This window comes from Enhydra lutris, unplaced genomic scaffold (assembly GCF_002288905.1).
Source record: "Enhydra lutris kenyoni isolate GAN:26980312 unplaced genomic scaffold, ASM228890v2 scaffoldscaffold80, whole genome shotgun sequence".
Lineage (NCBI taxonomy): Eukaryota > Metazoa > Chordata > Mammalia > Carnivora > Mustelidae > Enhydra > Enhydra lutris.
This window is the reverse complement of record NW_019154164.1, coordinates 845,129-862,597: the sequence shown is the minus strand read 5'-3', so window position 1 is coordinate 862,597 and position 17,469 is coordinate 845,129.

Genomic DNA, 17,469 nt, shown 5'->3' with positions numbered 1-17,469 from the left:
CCCCACTGAGCCCTGAGTCTGCCATAGAGCTCAATCTCATGAACCCTATATCATGACCAGAGCCAAAACAAAGAGCGCCAAGAAAGTGCCCCAGACCTAGAATTCTTGAGTCAAAATATTTTCCCCTCAAATCTGTGTTCTGCTACCCAAATTTCCTCAGGCTTTTCAGTATTGTGATATTATTTTGATATTTTCTTTTATTAGCAATGTCATTTCTAACATGTTATTTTATGAATGCTTGTAGAATTTTACTTCATTTTTAAAATTCCTTATTGTATACATACAGATCTACTTTCATTAACTTTATCTACTACTTGGTAGACTGCAAACCCTTTGTATAGATAAGGGAATTTTTTTTCTATTATTTCTTTGTTTCTTTTGAGCCACGTACACTGTTTTATGCTTTTAGGGAACCTATGATATACATGTTAGATGGCCCATATCATTTTTTATGTCTCATCCTTTTATTCACCATGTTCATTTGCATGTCCTTTTTTTTTTCCTAAGTGCTGGCACAGTTTCTTAAACTGGACTCTGATTTACTGATCGCATGTTCTGAAATACCCAATACACTAATAACTTAGTAACAGCCCTTCCCAATGTCCTCCTTTCCTTTATAAAAGAGCATTCCCCTTCCTTGTTCTCCAGAATTGCCTATGGGTTTGCACTAGTTTGCTTGTCCCAGATCACAATTCTTTGCTATTCTCAAATAAACCTGTCTTTTGCTGGTAAAATAGCTGACAGCTTTATTTTTAAGGTTAACATCACTCGGTGATCAGAAGTAGGATCCAGAGAAGACCCCTAACAGCTCTGAGGCTGGTGGGCAAGCAGACGACAGTACTCACAGAGCCAATTAGGCTCACTGTTTCTTGCTGACCCTACGGTCTGAGAATAGGTTTTCTCCTAGATTTTGAGCTGCATACTTTGTGTTGGAGATTCCCAGGCTGTATTTGGGACCTGTTCTAGAGCCTTGTTTTTGTTTTTGTTTTATCTCAGAGAGTTCTCTTTGGCCTTCAATCTGACTCCTTTTTGGAATCAGACTCTTCCTGGTAGAACTGTGCTGGCCTTCAGTCTGACTCCTTTTCAGAACCAAACTGTTCCTGTTGGACATGTGCCCGCTGGAAATATGTAGGCCTTTGGTCTGACTCCCTTTAGGGATCAGACTGCTCCAGCTGGCAATGTGCCTGCTGGAACTGGGTTAGACTTTAGTTAGACTCTTGTTTGAGATCAGATTCTTCCTACTGGAATTGCGCTAGCCTTAAAGTCCGAGTCCTTTTCGAACTGGACTGTTCTGTTGGAACTGTGCTGGCTTTGGCCTGATTACTTTGAAACAGGATTATTTTCATAATTCCTGAACTGTTCTGCTTAGGAATCTTCTAGTTATTCTAGAGAAAAACTTCTAAGAAATGGGATCTCAGTCATGAAAATGCTTTGAGGGTGCCCCTCCCTACTAGGACTTTGGCAGGTTCTATGTTTAAAACTGTGGTCCCTTGGGACACCTGAGTGGCTCAGTCAGTTAAGCATCTGACTCTTGATTTCAGCTCAGGTCACGATCTCTGGGATATGGGATCGAGCCCTGCAACAGGCTCCAAGCTGGGCATGGAACCTGCGTAGGATTCTCTCCCTCTTCCTCGGTCCCCATCCCTCCTACCAAACCAAACCAAACCAAACCAAACCAAACACAAAAAAACTATAGTCCCTCCATATGTACAGACTGCCTTAACCAGAAGTAATTTAGAACTTCAAACGGTCATTATGGAGAGCTTTTGATCTCTCCAAAATTATTTTACTCAAAATTAATTTTGAAAGCCATGGCTCCTTAAAAAAAAGGCGGGGGGCAGTTTCTGAATGGAGATGTTTATATTAAAAGGTACTTTGAGGCTTCAAGATGTTCTCAGGAATCTAAGTTTGCTTCTTTGCAAAATACTATTTCTAAATTAACTGAAGCAAGCAAACAATTGAAAAAATTCAAAATGGTTTCAGAGGCCTCTTTGTCCTCTTTCCTGTCTTCTTTATCTGCTGATACACAACAGCCACCTTGTGCTCAGGTCCCACACCCAGCACCATTTTCCTCTATTAGTTCTGCTGAACCTACAATTTTCTCCAAATCTCTTCTCAACCCTCCTCCCCTGAACCTATTAAAAATTGCCTCTTAAAGTTAAGCCTTCCGAGGATCTAAATAAACCTCAAGTTTCTTATGTTCCCTGAACTGAGGCCAAATTGTAAGCCATAGTTAGAAGGTTTTCTAAAGTGACTGAAGACCCTCACAGATTTGCCGAAGGATGGAGGTTTGTCCAGAACCTCCAAGCAATAAGTAACATCATTATCGCTCAGCACCCTGTTGTTCCCAATCCCCATACACTACTCATACCCATTTGCACCAAAAGCAAACTTTTCACTGTAATTGATCTATGCAGTGCATTTAGTGTTATATCTAGAAATATTCAATATTTCGGTTGAGAGGGATAGCCAATATCTTTTTGCTTTCCTTTGGGAAGAACAGAATTACAACTGGACAGTAATCCCCAGGGTTTCACAGTCTTTCCTACTTTTCACAAACCTTAGAAGTTGATTTGGATGCTATAAAGATTTCTGCAGTCTCTACCTTGTTATAATACATGAATGATTTGCTTCTCTGCTCCCCTTCTCAAACCTCTTCACAGGAAGGCAGCAACCACCTCTTAAAACTTTTGGCCTTAAAGGAACATAAAGTCTCCAAAAGAAAAGGGCAGTTGCCTCAGACTCAGATTAGATACTTGGGACATTGGATCTCAAAACAAGGACTGCATTTGGATCCAGACAAAACCCCTCACAACTGCTTAATACCAACAGGTTACCTTTAGAATCCCCATGACTGTTTACAGGAAACTCCTCTAACCAATGCAGAGTTTTCATGGTTTACTACTGATGGGTTCTTATTTAAAGGATAAAAATGATAAATATTGTGCTGGGCATGGCATTGCAATTCCTTTGGAAGTCACTGAGGCAGCACTTTCACCGTTGGCTACTTCAGGCCCTAAGTTTCAATTATATGTCCTTACTTGAACTTGTACCGTAGCCAAGGATAGAATCTCGCATTTATAGTGATAGCGGGAAGGCCTCTGGGATAACTCATGACTTTGGAATATTATGGAAACAATGAGATGTCCTTACCTCCAATGGGAATAAAATTAAAGATGGCTCCTATGTCCAAAACTTATTAGATACCATACTCCCTTGTCTGCTGCTCTGGCTGTTAAGGTTCGTGGGCATGCCAGAGTCGACTCCCTGGAGGCCAAAGTAGTCCACCTCTCTACTTCCACCAAAAATGTTGCTGTCAGGGCATCTGGGTGCTCAGACAGTTAACCGTCTGCCTTTGGCTCAGGTCATGATCCTGGGGTCCTGGGATTGAGCCCTGCATCAGGCTCCCAGCTCAGCGGAAAGCCTTCTCCTCCCTCTCCCACTCCCCCTGCTGTGTTCCCTCTCTTGCTGTGTCTGTCTCTGTAATATAAACAAGTAAAATCTTAAAAAAAAAAAAAAAAAACTGCTGTCAAAGAAACTGATAGGTAAACCTTTGTCATGGTCTAAAGGGATGTTCTCCCAAAAGATAAATTTTGGAAAAATTAAGAAAAACTACCCAACAAGTGGCCCCAGAAAAAGAGAAACAATACTGGAAATCTAATCATATTGGCTCAATAAAAAGCCAAATCTGGTTTGGACCAATTAACAATCTGTCCTTCCAGAAATTCTAAAATTTCCACTACTTACACTGTACATGCATTAAACCATTGGTCTACTTACAAAATAAGATTCATGAATCAATATTGGTGGGAAAAGATTAATAGGACTGCGAAAGTTGCCTACCTCACTTGTCCTACCTGTCCAAAGTGTAATCCAGGGAAATCTGTTCATACAAGTGGATTTCATACAATTTCCCCCTCTCATGGATAAATATATTTTCATCATGTTTTGTATGCTTTCTCACTAGACCAAAGCTTTCTCTTCTATGAGAGACTTTTCTATAGGCCAGTGCTTCTTCTGTTAGAAATGATTATCCTTACCTAGGGAACTCCTCTCAAACGTCACAGGGATCAGGGAACCCATTTTACTAACCCATTTTACTCAGGTGCTTCAACAAGTCTGCTGTTTGGCAGGTTTTTACAACACTTTCATTGTTCATACCATCCTCAATCCTCAGAGTTAGTTGCACTCACTACTGGCAGTATTAAGACTCAGCTGGCAGGGGCACCTGTGTGGCTCAGTGGGTTAAAGCCTCTGCCTTCGCTCAGGTCATGATCCCAGGGTCCTGGGTTCGAGCCCCACATCGGGCTCTCTGCTTGGCGGGGAACCTGCTTCCCCCTCTCTCTCTGCCTGCCTCTCTGCCTACTTGTGATCTCTGTCTGTCAAATAAATAAATCTTTTTTTAAAAAAGACTCCGCTGGCATAATTTGTAGAGACCCTCCAAACAATTTGGCTGAAAGCAAGGTTAGTCCTTCTAAATCTCAGATCTACCCCCTTGGGAACTCACAGACTCTCACCATTTGAGATAGTCACCAGGACGTCCAATGCATTTGGCCCCTGCCTTCTTTGACCCATACTTGATAAAAGGAGATACACTTCAAAAGCGTAAAGACCTAATTGCTTCTATTAAAAATAACCATCCTTTGGTAGAGCAATATTTTCACAGTGTGCTCCCAGGAGACAATGAGCTGGCAACCTAAAGATTTCATCAGTTGGGAAAGACACCTCCAGAAACACTCTTGGACCTCATCAGGAACCAACCCTTGTGCTGTCAAACTCCACAGGAGAAACTCTTGGATCCACATGACACACCTAGAGAAAGCACCAAACCCCGATTGAAGCTGTACACCATCTGGCGACCTTAAAGTAAAAATTTCCTGGAATTGAAGCAGATAACATGTGATGAGACAGCCTTCCCCACGTGTCCAGTCCAGGCCTGTACACCTGTTTCTCACTGCTGCTCCTTTTCTCTCTTTTGTAGAAAGACAAAGCCCTCGTCTATATTTCCCAAACCCTTGTGAAAGGGGGAAAACTTTTGGAAAAAGCCTCATCATGATCTCATGATAAATTAATTTTTCACTTGCTTTTCCTGAAGGGTTAAGGGGTTCAGAATTCACAAAAGTTTTCTTTCAGTTGAACGATGAAGTGACTTTGGATTTATATCCAAATATATGGTCTCTGAATGTGCAACCTTGCAGGCTGGTATTATCAATAGCATATGTGGTTCCAAACAGTTCTTTTGAGATAACAATAATGTTTTGAAACATCTTTGAAGTTTTGCTCTTTTGCAAAAAGTTGATTTGTTATTGCTTCGTATTTATACCTGCACTGTAGCTTCTTCCCAAATCCACTCAGTTCCTTCTTTTGGTGTGCTTTTGCTGTAGCCACAGTTGTGCCTTCTTGGTGCTTTAAGTGGAGCCTTCCAGGAGACAGACATGACTCTGGATTTGCCTTCATAAGGAGACATTTCTCCCCTAAGTCAGAATAAGGGCCAGTAAAGTTTTCAGATGGCTACTTTCAGACCCAAAGTGCTGGTTTAGAATCCTCATACAACTTGGAATGGTTATGTTACTTCTTCTGTTTTGTATAATTAAGTTTTGTGTTTTATTGACTGTCAAACCTAAAAAACCAATAACAATATACCCAGCGAAGGGACGCTGGCTCACTGCTTTGATATGATCAACTCTTATGACCCTGAGAAGATGTAGACTTTAGATGCACAGTACCTAAAAATTTCTTCCTCCTGACCTTCTTTATTACTCAAATGTGGCTCTAAGTGGTTTCCATCTACTATGTACTTTCCTATGACATAGGACATGACAGCAAGCAAAAGTCTTTCCTGGCACTGAGGGATAAAACCACTAAAAATAAAAACCTAACTATCGATCAGTGATGTTTTTAAAGAAAGATCTTGATCAAAAGGGGGAATGTCAAATTTGTTGGCGTAGAGTTGCTCATAGTATGTTCTTATAATTGTCTGTATTTCTTTGGTGTTCGTTGTGATCTCTCCTCTTTCATTCATGATTTTATTTATTTGGGTCCTTTCTCTTTTCTTTTTGATAAGTCTGGCCAGGGGTTTATCGATCTTATTAATTCTTTCAAAGAACCAGCTCCTAGTTTCATTAATTTGTTCTATTGTTTTTTTGGTTTCTATTTCATTGATTTCTGCTCTGATCTTTATGATTTCTCTTCTCCTGCTGGGTTTAGGGTTTCTTTCTTGTTCTTTCTCTAGCTCTTTTAGGTGTAGGGTTAGGTTGTGTACCTGAGACCTTTCTTGTTTCTTGAGAAAGGCTTGTACCGCTATATATTTTCCTCTCAGGACTGCCTTTGTTGTGTCCCACAGATTTTGAACCGTTGTGTTTTCATTATCATTTGTTTCCATGAATTTTTTCAACTCTTCTTTAATTTCCTGGTTGACCCATTCATTCTTTAGAAGGATGCTGTTTAGTCTCCATGTAATTGGGTTCTTTCCAAATTTCCTCTTGTGATTGAGTTCTAGCTTTAGAGCATTGTGGTCTGAAAATATGCAGGGAATGATTCCAATCTTTTGATAACGGTTGAGACCTGATTTAGGACCGAGAATATGATCTATTCTGGAGAATGTTCCATGTGCACTAGAGAAGAATGTGTATTCTGTTGCTTTGGGATGAAATGTTCTGAATATATCTGTGATGTCCATCTGGTCCAGTGTGTCATTTAAGGCCTTCCATCAACAGACGAATGGATAAAGAAGATGTGGTATATATACACAATGGAATACTATGCAGCCATCAAAAGAAATGAAATCTTGCCTTTTGCGACGACATGGATGGAACTAGAGGGTATCATGCTTAGCGAAATAAGTCAATCGGAGAAAGACAACTATCATATGATCTCCCTGATATGAGGGAGAGGAGATGCAACATGGTGGGTTAAGGGGGTAGGGGAAGAGTAAATGAAACAAGATGGGATTGGGAGGGAGACAAACCATAAGTGACTCTTAATCTCACAAAACAAACTGAGGGTTAATGGGGGGGTGTGGGGGGTTGGGATTATGGACATTGGGGAGGGTATGTGCTATGGTGAGTGCTGTGAAGTGTGTAAACCTGGCGATTCACAGACGTGTACCCCTGGGGATAAAAAGATATTATATGTTTATGAAAAATAAAATTTAAAAAAAAAAAAAAAAGGGGGAATGTGAACAGTCATGAAGGGAAACCTTATTGAAATGGACTAGGAGGTTTGACAGGTGGAGCTCTCAAGCCTGAGCATTAGTTGTCAACTGCAAAACCGATAGAAAGAGATGGAAGTTTGCATGCAGATACTACTTTATTATGCCAGCAGGAGGAAGAAAGGCTTTTCCTCTTCTCCTGGCATTGCAGCCAATGCAAGGCTCAGCCAATGAAAAGCTACTGTACTTTGAACTCCCTGTTTACTCTAATGGACTTTTTGTTTATAAAAGCATTTGCTGGAAGTCCCCCTTTCCTCTCTAAAAAAATGTTTCTCTCCTTTGTTCTCTGGACTTGCTTATGGTTTTGCCGTAGCTTGCTGGCCCCATGTTGTAGTTCTTGGCTATTCCTGAATAAATCCATCTTCCACTGGTAAAATACTTGGCAGTTTTAAAGTTAACTTTATAAACAAATAACAATTCAAATTAATTACATAAACTTTTTTTTTTTTTTAATATAATCAGATCCACCATGTAATGGGCCTGGAGCAGTCCTATGTGTGGGATTTGCATGATAACAGTCAAGTTCTCCCCAAACATTGCAGTCCCGCATTTTATGAAGTAACATGGTTTCATACTTGACAGAGTTTACATAATTTACTTAACTTTATATACAACAGTGAGACTGCATTAAACAGTGTTCTTGGCACGGCTTGCCTGATTTCCCTTGGTTCCACTAAGATGGGCAGCCTACTGCTGAGGGAATAAGTAGCCTGAGGGGTCTGCACGGATGGTAGGAAGTCTTCAGGCATGAGCTGCCCTAGAACCGCTCTCTCTCTCTACCAATTCCCTCTTATGAACTACTCCCTGATATTTGAAGCCAGTTAGTTATTTTTTACTCATCAGTCTTCATCTAAATGCAGTTATCTTTTCAAAAAGTCTATATTTGGCTTAAACTCAATACTTGGTCATTTCTTATTTTATTCAGCTTGTGTTGTTGAACAACTACTTGCCAGGCACAGATTTTAGTATTAGGGATACAGTGTAAGTAAAACAGCCAAAGAAATTTCATACCCAGACAGCTTATATTCTATTGGCAGAAGACATATTTTTAGCTAAGTATGTTATATGATATGAAGTATGAGTACTGTGAAAAAATAAGGAGGCATATAGAGCATTGGGACAAAGGGGTGCAAGTCTTCACGGCATTTCATTTCACTTCACTTTAATTCCAGTGCAGTTAACATACAGCATTTATATTCATTTCAGGTGTACAATATAGTGATTCCACAAGTTCACACATCACTCAATGCTCATCATGACAAGTGCACTCCAAAGGGGTGTAATTTTAAACAAGATGAAACTATAGAGTCAGTGAAGGCCTGATGACCAATGACCTGAGAGATGGGAGGGAGTAATCCATGAGGATATTCTGGGGAAGAACATTATAAACAGAAGAAAGAACAAAAGCAAGGGTCCTAAAATAGGACGCTATCTGATGTAGTTTTGGCATAGCAAGAAAAGACAATGTGACAGGTGAACAGTGGGCCATGGGGAAGCTCATAGGAGATGAAGTCAAAGAAAAACCAGATGATCCAACTATGTAAGACTTGAAAGGGCTTTGGGTTTTAGTGTGATTGAAATGGGGAGCGTTTGAAAAGCTATAATATAAATTTACACACCTGCCTTGTGGGGTACTCCTCCACATAAATCTTCATTAAACAACCAGCATTCATCTATTAGATAAATGAGTTCTCATATACCTGTAATTAATATAGATGGTCATGATACTTTCTTATAATACAAAAATGGTTATGGGAAATAAGTCTTTGAAAAGTCATAATTTCATAGGGGAAAAATGAAGTAAGAAAGGGACATCTGAATTTCAGGAAGGAAGAGAGAAGCAGAAGTTGAAGATAGGCATGCCACCAGTAGATTAAGATGAAATGTAGGTCTTAGAAATTGGAGGAATAATCCTTATTTGAGGAAATAATTACCAATCACCAAATAAAGCTAGAACTTGGATCTCCATGTGTTGCTAAGTCAAAGGCTGCTCAGTTGTTGATATCTCCACTTATTGCCTAGCGTCATTCATGGCCAAAACTAAGTTGGTCACTTCAACCCATAAATAACTAAAAAGAGTCTTCCTCAAGAGACTGAAATGCCAATTATTAAGAATGCCGTTTCCAAATGTTTTATGATATGAGGAAAATAGAAACTATGAGATGACAAACTAATATACAAACTATTGAATACTATCAGATCCAGAGAAGAATAACCAAAGAACTATTTTAAGAGTACCCATAAAAGAAAAAAAACCTTTGGTAATAGATTCTAAGGCAAAAATTATAAAACATATATACCATGAATAACCAAGAGAAAAACACAGAAATAATAATGGAGAAAATTCACACAAAGATCTAGAAATAATAGAACATTTAGAAGGCAACTACAGAATGAATGTGTTTATTTTTTTACAAATTTAAAAATAGATTTATAAAATAAGAATAGGGGAATATGAAATGAAAATAGACATATTAAATAAACAAGTAGAATCTTAGGAATAAAAAATATAGTCACTGGGGCATCTGGGTGGCTCAGTCAGTTAAGCATCTGTCTTTGGCTTAACACATGATCCCAGGGTCCTGGGATTGAGCCCACATATGGCTCCCTGCTTGGCAGAGAGCCTGCTTCTCCCTCTCCTGCTCTCCATGCTTATGCTATCTCTCTCTGTCAAATAAATAAAAATAAAATAAAAAAAATATATAGTCACTGAAAAAAATAGATCAGGTAAAGCAATAGGCTAGACATCATTCAAGGGAAAATCCATGTTGACTAATAAATTTCCCTAAGCATAGTGTTAAGGGATAAACAAGTGGGAAATACATTTTAAAAGTCAACAAATAGGGAGTACAGATAGAGTAGCTCCAAGATATACCTAAAATTTTTCAGAAGGAACAAATGAATAGAATGAGGTAAAAGCAATTTTTTGAAACACAATGGAATATTACTCAGCCTTAAAAAGGAAGGACATTCTGATTTATGCTACTGCATGGATGAACATTGAGGATAGTATGCTAAGTGAATAAGCCAGTCTCAAAAAGACAAATACTCTATGAATGCATTTACATGAAGTATTTACAGTAGTAAAAACTATAGAGATAGAAAATAAAATGGTGTTTGCCAGGAACTGAAGGGAAATGAGAAATGGGGAGTTACTTTTTCATGGATATAGGATTTTGGTTTAACAAGATGAAGAGTTCTGGAGATGGGTGATGGTTACGGTAGCACAACATTATGAGGTGTATCTAATACCACTGACTAAATACTTTAAGAATGGTTAAAATGGTAAATTTCATGTTAATTTCACCACAATAAAGAATGGGGAGGGGTGGATCATAGATCCAAATGTGAAACATAAGACTATAAAATCCATGATACTAACAATAGTGAGTCATGTGGCTGAGAGAATCTTTTCTAAACTTTGAGCAATAAAACTATTTTTATCATTTCATGATAAAGACTAAATCATCATTTGATAGATTCTATAGCAAAATATACTACAAAATTATTGATATATGAAGAGTTTATCAATTATATGAAGCCAAAACAAACACAGTAAAAAAAAAAAAAGGTTGATGGGGATCAGGATTTGCTATCCCAAAATAAGTCACCTTGGCATATTACATCTGTACTAAAGAAATACTTCTCTGGAAAGCAGTTCCTCTGTAAAAGTATTCTCCTGTTATGATTTCTAAGAATTTGAAACTCTTAAGGAACAGTTTATTTTAAAAGTGTTTTCTCAGAAGAGATAAATATTTTAAAATAATTTTAAGAATTCATTAGGAAAGGTCATTTTCCGGGGAAGAACACTCATGACCTGTGTCCTTTAATTGACCCCACTGTTTTTCTGAATATCCCTACTTACTTACAAGGGCCTCTGGCTGGCTTGGTGGGTAGAGCAGGCAACTCTTGATCTCAGGGTTGTGAGTTCAAGCCCCATGTGGGTGTGAAGATTACTTAAAAATAAGGTCATTTTTAAAAAAACAGTACTTATGGGGCACCTGGGTGGCTCAGTGGGTTAAAGCCTGTGCCTTCAGCTCAGGTCATGATCTCAGGGTCCTGGGATTGAGTCCCGCATGGGGCTCTCTGCTCAACAGGGAGCCTGCTTCCCCCTCTCTCTCTCTGCCTGCCTCTCTGCCTACTTGTGATCTCTGTCTGTCAAATAAATAAATAAAATCTTAAAAGAAAAACAGTACTTATTCATAAAATTAACAAGGAATTCCTAAAACCTTTATGAAGAAAACTAAAAAAAAAAAAAAAAACAAAACTGTGGAAGATCTAAGAGAAGAATTAATTAAGTGGAGTCACAAACCCCTTTTTTTTTTCATTTTAAGTTTTCTAAAAAATGTATATGAGAAAGATACAGAGTGACAGAGGAGCACAAGTGGGGTTGGAGGAGAGGCAGAGGGAGATGGAGAAGCAGGCTCTCTGCTGAGCTGGGATCCCTGACATGGGGCTCAATTCCAGGATCTGGAGATCATGACCTAAGTCGAAGACAGAGGCTTAATCATCTGAGTCACCCAGGTGCCCCCTCATAAATCCTGTTCTTGCATAATAGTACATGCCATTATAAAATGCTGTCTTCCTAATTTAATCTGTAAATTTAATGTAATCCCAACAAAAAAATGCAGTCTTTTTTTTTTTTTTTTTTTTTTTTTGAGGTAGTGTCAGGTCCGTGATCAAAGGAGCAAGACTGATACAAAGCGAAGGTCAAGCAAAGCTTTATTTCACGCCAAGCATCGAGAATCAAACCGACCGTTCGGGGCCGCCTCTTACAGAGAGAGCGAGCGACTCCCAGCCTCAAAGTCTAACTTTTATAGAACAAAGGCCATGTGGTTGAGCCTGGCCACACACAGGTGGCCAATGAGATTGCAACACACAGAGCAGAGAAAGCTGCACAGTCATGCTAAGTCACACACGGGTGGCCAATTGAATTACAGTTCACCCCATAGTAGCTATTTGAACTAGCCTATCACCTTGGTCAGAATTGGCGCCCAAAGGCAGGGCCCACAATTTTTTAGGGAGATAGTAATTGGATGTCTCCACCTGGCCTGACCCATCCTTGCATTCGAGCTTGTTATCTCCACCTGACCTAACCCGCCCTTGTATTTGGGCTCTGTTATCAGGGACTGGTCAACCATATTCTACTGGTTTCCCAGACTTGCTTTTAAGTAAGTTCCCCTGGGGGAGGAAGGGGCAGGGTCAGTTTAAGTTTTACTGCATAAACAACAAAATCACTGTTTAACCGAGATGAAATCACTCTGGCTAATTAGGCCCTTACACTAGTAAGTTGATTATAAATTATATTTGGAGGAATACATGAAGAAAATCATTCAGGAACACAATGAGGAAAAATAGAGCAATATGAGAGTATAGACTTGCCAAATAGTAAAACTTACCCTCTCTATAATTAAAAGCATGTCAAATTGGCATAGAAAAAAATGGAATTTCAAAAATTCAGAAATAAATTCGACATATCAGTATATGATAAAGATGGCATTCAAATCACAGGAGAAAGATGGATTTCTTCATAAGTGGTCCTGGCAGGAAAATCAACAAATAGATGAACAAAATTACAAGTACAAAAGTACACACACATACATATGGACAACTGATTTGTGGCACAGACTCAAACATAATTTAGTGAAGAAATAACAATCTTTCCAACAAATTGTGTTGGAACAATTGCATATTCACATGAAAAAATTAACCTTAATTCATAATATACACCACACAAATGTTAAACCATTAACCAAAATGTAAAACCTAAATATATAAAGTTCTAAAAGAAAGCATCAGAGAAACCCTCACAACTTTGGCTTAGAAAAAGATTTCTTAGATACAATACCAAAACCGTGACCCATAAGAAACAAATTAATAAATTTGACTTGATCAAAATTCAAAGTTCACTTTGAAAGATACTCTTAAAAGGAGGAAAAGATCAGCTACAGATTGGGGAAAATATATTTGCAAATCACATATCTGATAAAGGAGTTGCTTTCAGAATATATAAAGAACTTTCAAACCTCAATAATACAAAAACAACCCAATTTTTCAAAAGACAAAGATATGAACCAAAAGAAGATACATATTGTTTACAGATGACATGATTGGTTGTCTACATAGAAAATTACAAGAGTTTAAAAAAAAAAAACTCCTGGAACTAATAAAACTATAGGAAAGGTACAGGATACAAGGTTGATATACAGATATCAATTGTTTTTCTATATATCCACTACGAACAAGTGGAATTTGAAATTTAAAAAGCAATACCATTTACATTAGCATCCCCCAAAATGAAATACTTAGGTATAAACCTAAGAAAATATACACAAGACCTATATGAGGAAATCTACAAAACTCTGATGAAAGAATTCCAAAGAAAAACTAAATAAATGGAGAGATAATCCATGTTTACAGATAGTAAGACACGGTACTGTCAAGATGTCAGTTCCTTCTAATTAGGTCTATATAGTCAATGCAATCTTAATCAGAATCCCAGCAAGTTATTTTTGTGGTATTGACACACTATTTCTGTTTATATCCAGAGGCAAAAGGCTGAGAATTGCCAACACAATGTTGAAAAAAAAGTACTAAGTTGGAGGACTTGTGCTATCTTTCAGACTTACTATGAATCTACTGTAACAAGATAACGTGGTATTGGCAAAAGATCAGACAAATAGATCAATGGAACAGAATAGAGAGCCCCGAAATAGACCCACATGAATAAAGTCAACTGGTATTTGACAGAGGAACAAAGGCAATACAAGGGAGCAAAGGTAGTCTTTTCAACCAGTTGTGCTGGAACAGCTGGACATCCGCATGCAAAGAAATCAATCTAGACACAGATCTTGCATCTTTTGCCAAAATTAATTCAAAATGGATCACAGACCTAAAGGTAGAATACAAAACTTTAAAATTTCTTAAAAGATAACCAAAGAGAAAAGCTAGGTGATCTTTGGTATGGCAATGACTTTTTAAACTATAGTTGACACATAATGTTATATTGGTTTCAGGTGTATAACTAGTGATTTAACAAGTCTATATGTTATGCTATGCTCATCATAAGTATAGCTACCATCTATGATGATATAATGCTATTACAATGCCATTGACTATATTCCTTATGCTGTACTTTTTATCACCATGACTTATTAATTAGATACAATAGCAAGGCATGATCCATAAAAAAAATAATTGGTCAGCTGGACATCATTCATTTTTTTAAAAGATTTTATTTATTTGTTTGACAGAGAGAGAGATCACAAGTAGGCAGAGAGGCAGGCAGAGAGAGAGGGGGAAGTAGGCTCCCCGCTGAGCAGAGAGCCCGATTCGGGGCTCCATCCCAGGACCCTGAGATCATGACCTGAGCCGAAGGCAGAGGCTTAACCCACTGAGCCACCCAGGCACCCCTGGACATCATTTAAATGAAAAACTTCTACTCTGTGAAAGACAATGTCAAGAGAATAAGGAGACAAGCCATAGACTGGGAGAAAATATTTGCAAAAGACACATCTAATAATAAATGGTTAATTCAATATGTACAAAGACTTAGAACTCAACACTAAGAAAACTAACAAACTAATTTAAAAATGGACCCAAGATTTTAAGAGATGCCTTCCCAAAAAGATCTACAGAAGGCAAATAAACAAATGAAAAGATTCTCCATATCACATGTTATCAGGTAAATGTAAATTAAGACAACAATGAGATTTCACTACACACCTAGTAGTATGGCCAAAATCTGGAAAACTGACAGTACTGAATGCTGGGGAGGATGTGGAGCAACAAGAATGATCTTCTTTGCTGGTGGAAATGAAAAATGCTACAGTCACTTTGGAAGATAGTTTTCTGGTTTCTTAAAAAACTAAACTTACTCTTACCATACAATCCAGCAATCATGCTCGCTAGTATTTATCCAGAAGAATGGAAAACATGTCTACACAGAAACCTGTACATGGCTGTTTATAACAGCCTTATTCATGATTGCCAAAACTTGGGAGCAGCCAGACGTCCGTCAGTAGGTGAATGGATAAATAAACTGTGATACATCCAGATAACAGAATATTATTCAAAACTAAAAATAAATAAACAATTGAGCCCTGAAAAAACATGGAGGAGACATATGCAAATTACTAACTAAAAGAAGCCAGTCTGAAAAGGCTACATACTGCATGATCCCAACTACATGGCATTCTGGAAAAGACAAAACTATGAAGATAGTACAAAAGATCAGTGGTGGGGCACCTGGATGGTTCAGTGGGTTTAGGCCTCTGCCTTCAGCTCAGGTCATGATCCCAGGGTCCTGGGATCGAGCCCCGCATCTGGCTCTCTGCTCAGCGGGGAGCCTGTTTCCTCTCTCTCTCTGCCTGGTTCTCTGCCTACTTGTGACCTCTGTGTCAAATAAATAAATAAATAAATAAATAAATAAAGATCAGAGAGATGAACAGGCTAAGCACAAAGGATTTTTAGCCAGTGGAAATACACTGTACAATACCAAATGATGTATACGTGTCATTTATATTTGTCCAAACCTGTCGAATGTACAACAACCAGAATGAACCCTAATATTAACTACGGACTTGGAGTGATAAGGATGTGTCAATGTAAGATCACTAATTATAACAAACGTACCACTCTGGTGAGGGATGTTGATAGTGAAGGAATCTATGCATGTGTGAGGACAGGAGGTATATATGAGAAATATCTATACCTTTCCCTTAATTATGCTGTGAATCTAAAACTGCCCTTAAAAAATAAAGTTTTGGGGTGCCTGGGTGGCTCAGTGGGTTAAAGCCTCTGCCTTCAGCTCGGGTCATGATCCCAGGGTCCTGGGATCAAGCCCCACATCGGGCTCTCTGCTCAGTGGGGAACCTGCTTCTCCCTCTCCCTCTGCCTGCCGCTCGGCCTACTTGTGATCTCTGTCTGTAAAATAAATAAAGAAAATCTTTTAAATAAATAAATAAATAATAAATATAAAAGAAGACATACAGTTAACACATAGGCATTAGTATAATGCCAATTAAAACTGCAATGAGATATACCTCGGATACCTACTAGGGTAAAACTAATACCAAACAGTTTTGTGTTTTTTTTTTTTAAAGATTTTATTTATTTATTTCACAGACAGAGATCACAAGTAGACAGAGAGGTAGGCAGAGAGAGAGGGGGAAGCAGGCTCCCTGCTGGGCAGAGAACGTGATGCGGGGCTCGATCCCAGGACCCTGAGATCATGACCTGAGCCAAAGGTGGAGGCTTTAATGCACTGAGCCACCCAGGCACCCCAAACTAATACCAAGTTTTGACAAAGCTGTGGAACACTTGGAACTCTCATACACCCATGGTGGGAACGTAAAATGATACAACTACTATGGAACACAATCTGATAGTTTCTCAAGGAGGTAAATGTATTCCTTCCATATGATTCCACTCCAAGAGAAATGAAGGCATATGTCCATACAAAGCCTTGTACCCAAATTCTGTTTTATTTTTATTTTTATTTATTTAAGTAATCTCTACACCCAATGTGGGGCTCAAACTCATGACCCTGAGGTCGAGACTTGAATGCTCTTTCAACTGAGCTATCCAGGTGCCTCCTTGTACCCAAATTCTTATAGCAGCTTTATTTGTAATAGCAAAAGCCTGAAAACAACCCCAAAGTATATCAACACGTGGGTGGCTAAAGAAATTATGGTATAACCATACAGTGGAATGAAACCTGGCAATAAAAATAATGAACTATTTATACATGCTGCAACAGTAATGAGTTCCAAAATAATTATGCTGTGTGAAAGTCTGACAGAAAATAGTACATTCTGTGTGATTCTATTTATATAAAACTCCAGAAAATGAAAACCAAGGTAAAGTGATTTTTAAAAAAAAAGATCAGTTTTGCCTGGTATATGGAGGAGGGGGAGGAATAAGGAAAATTTGGGGGTGATGGATATGTTCACCATTTTGATTGGGGTTGTGATTTCACTGGTGTATACATAATGTCAGAATATATCAAATTGTACGCTTTAATTATGTGTAGTTTATTGTGTGTCAATTTACTTAATAAAAGTATTTACAAAACAAAGACAAAAAACAAGTAAACAGTATATCATATGTTTATCATGGAAACATCACTCTGATAGACAAATCTTTAGGCACAATAAAGGTAATATTATTAATGGGAGTTAACCAACTTAATATTTCATTAAAAACATTTCATATATCATAGCTAGAAATGAAAGTTAATTAATCTACTACTCTTTATT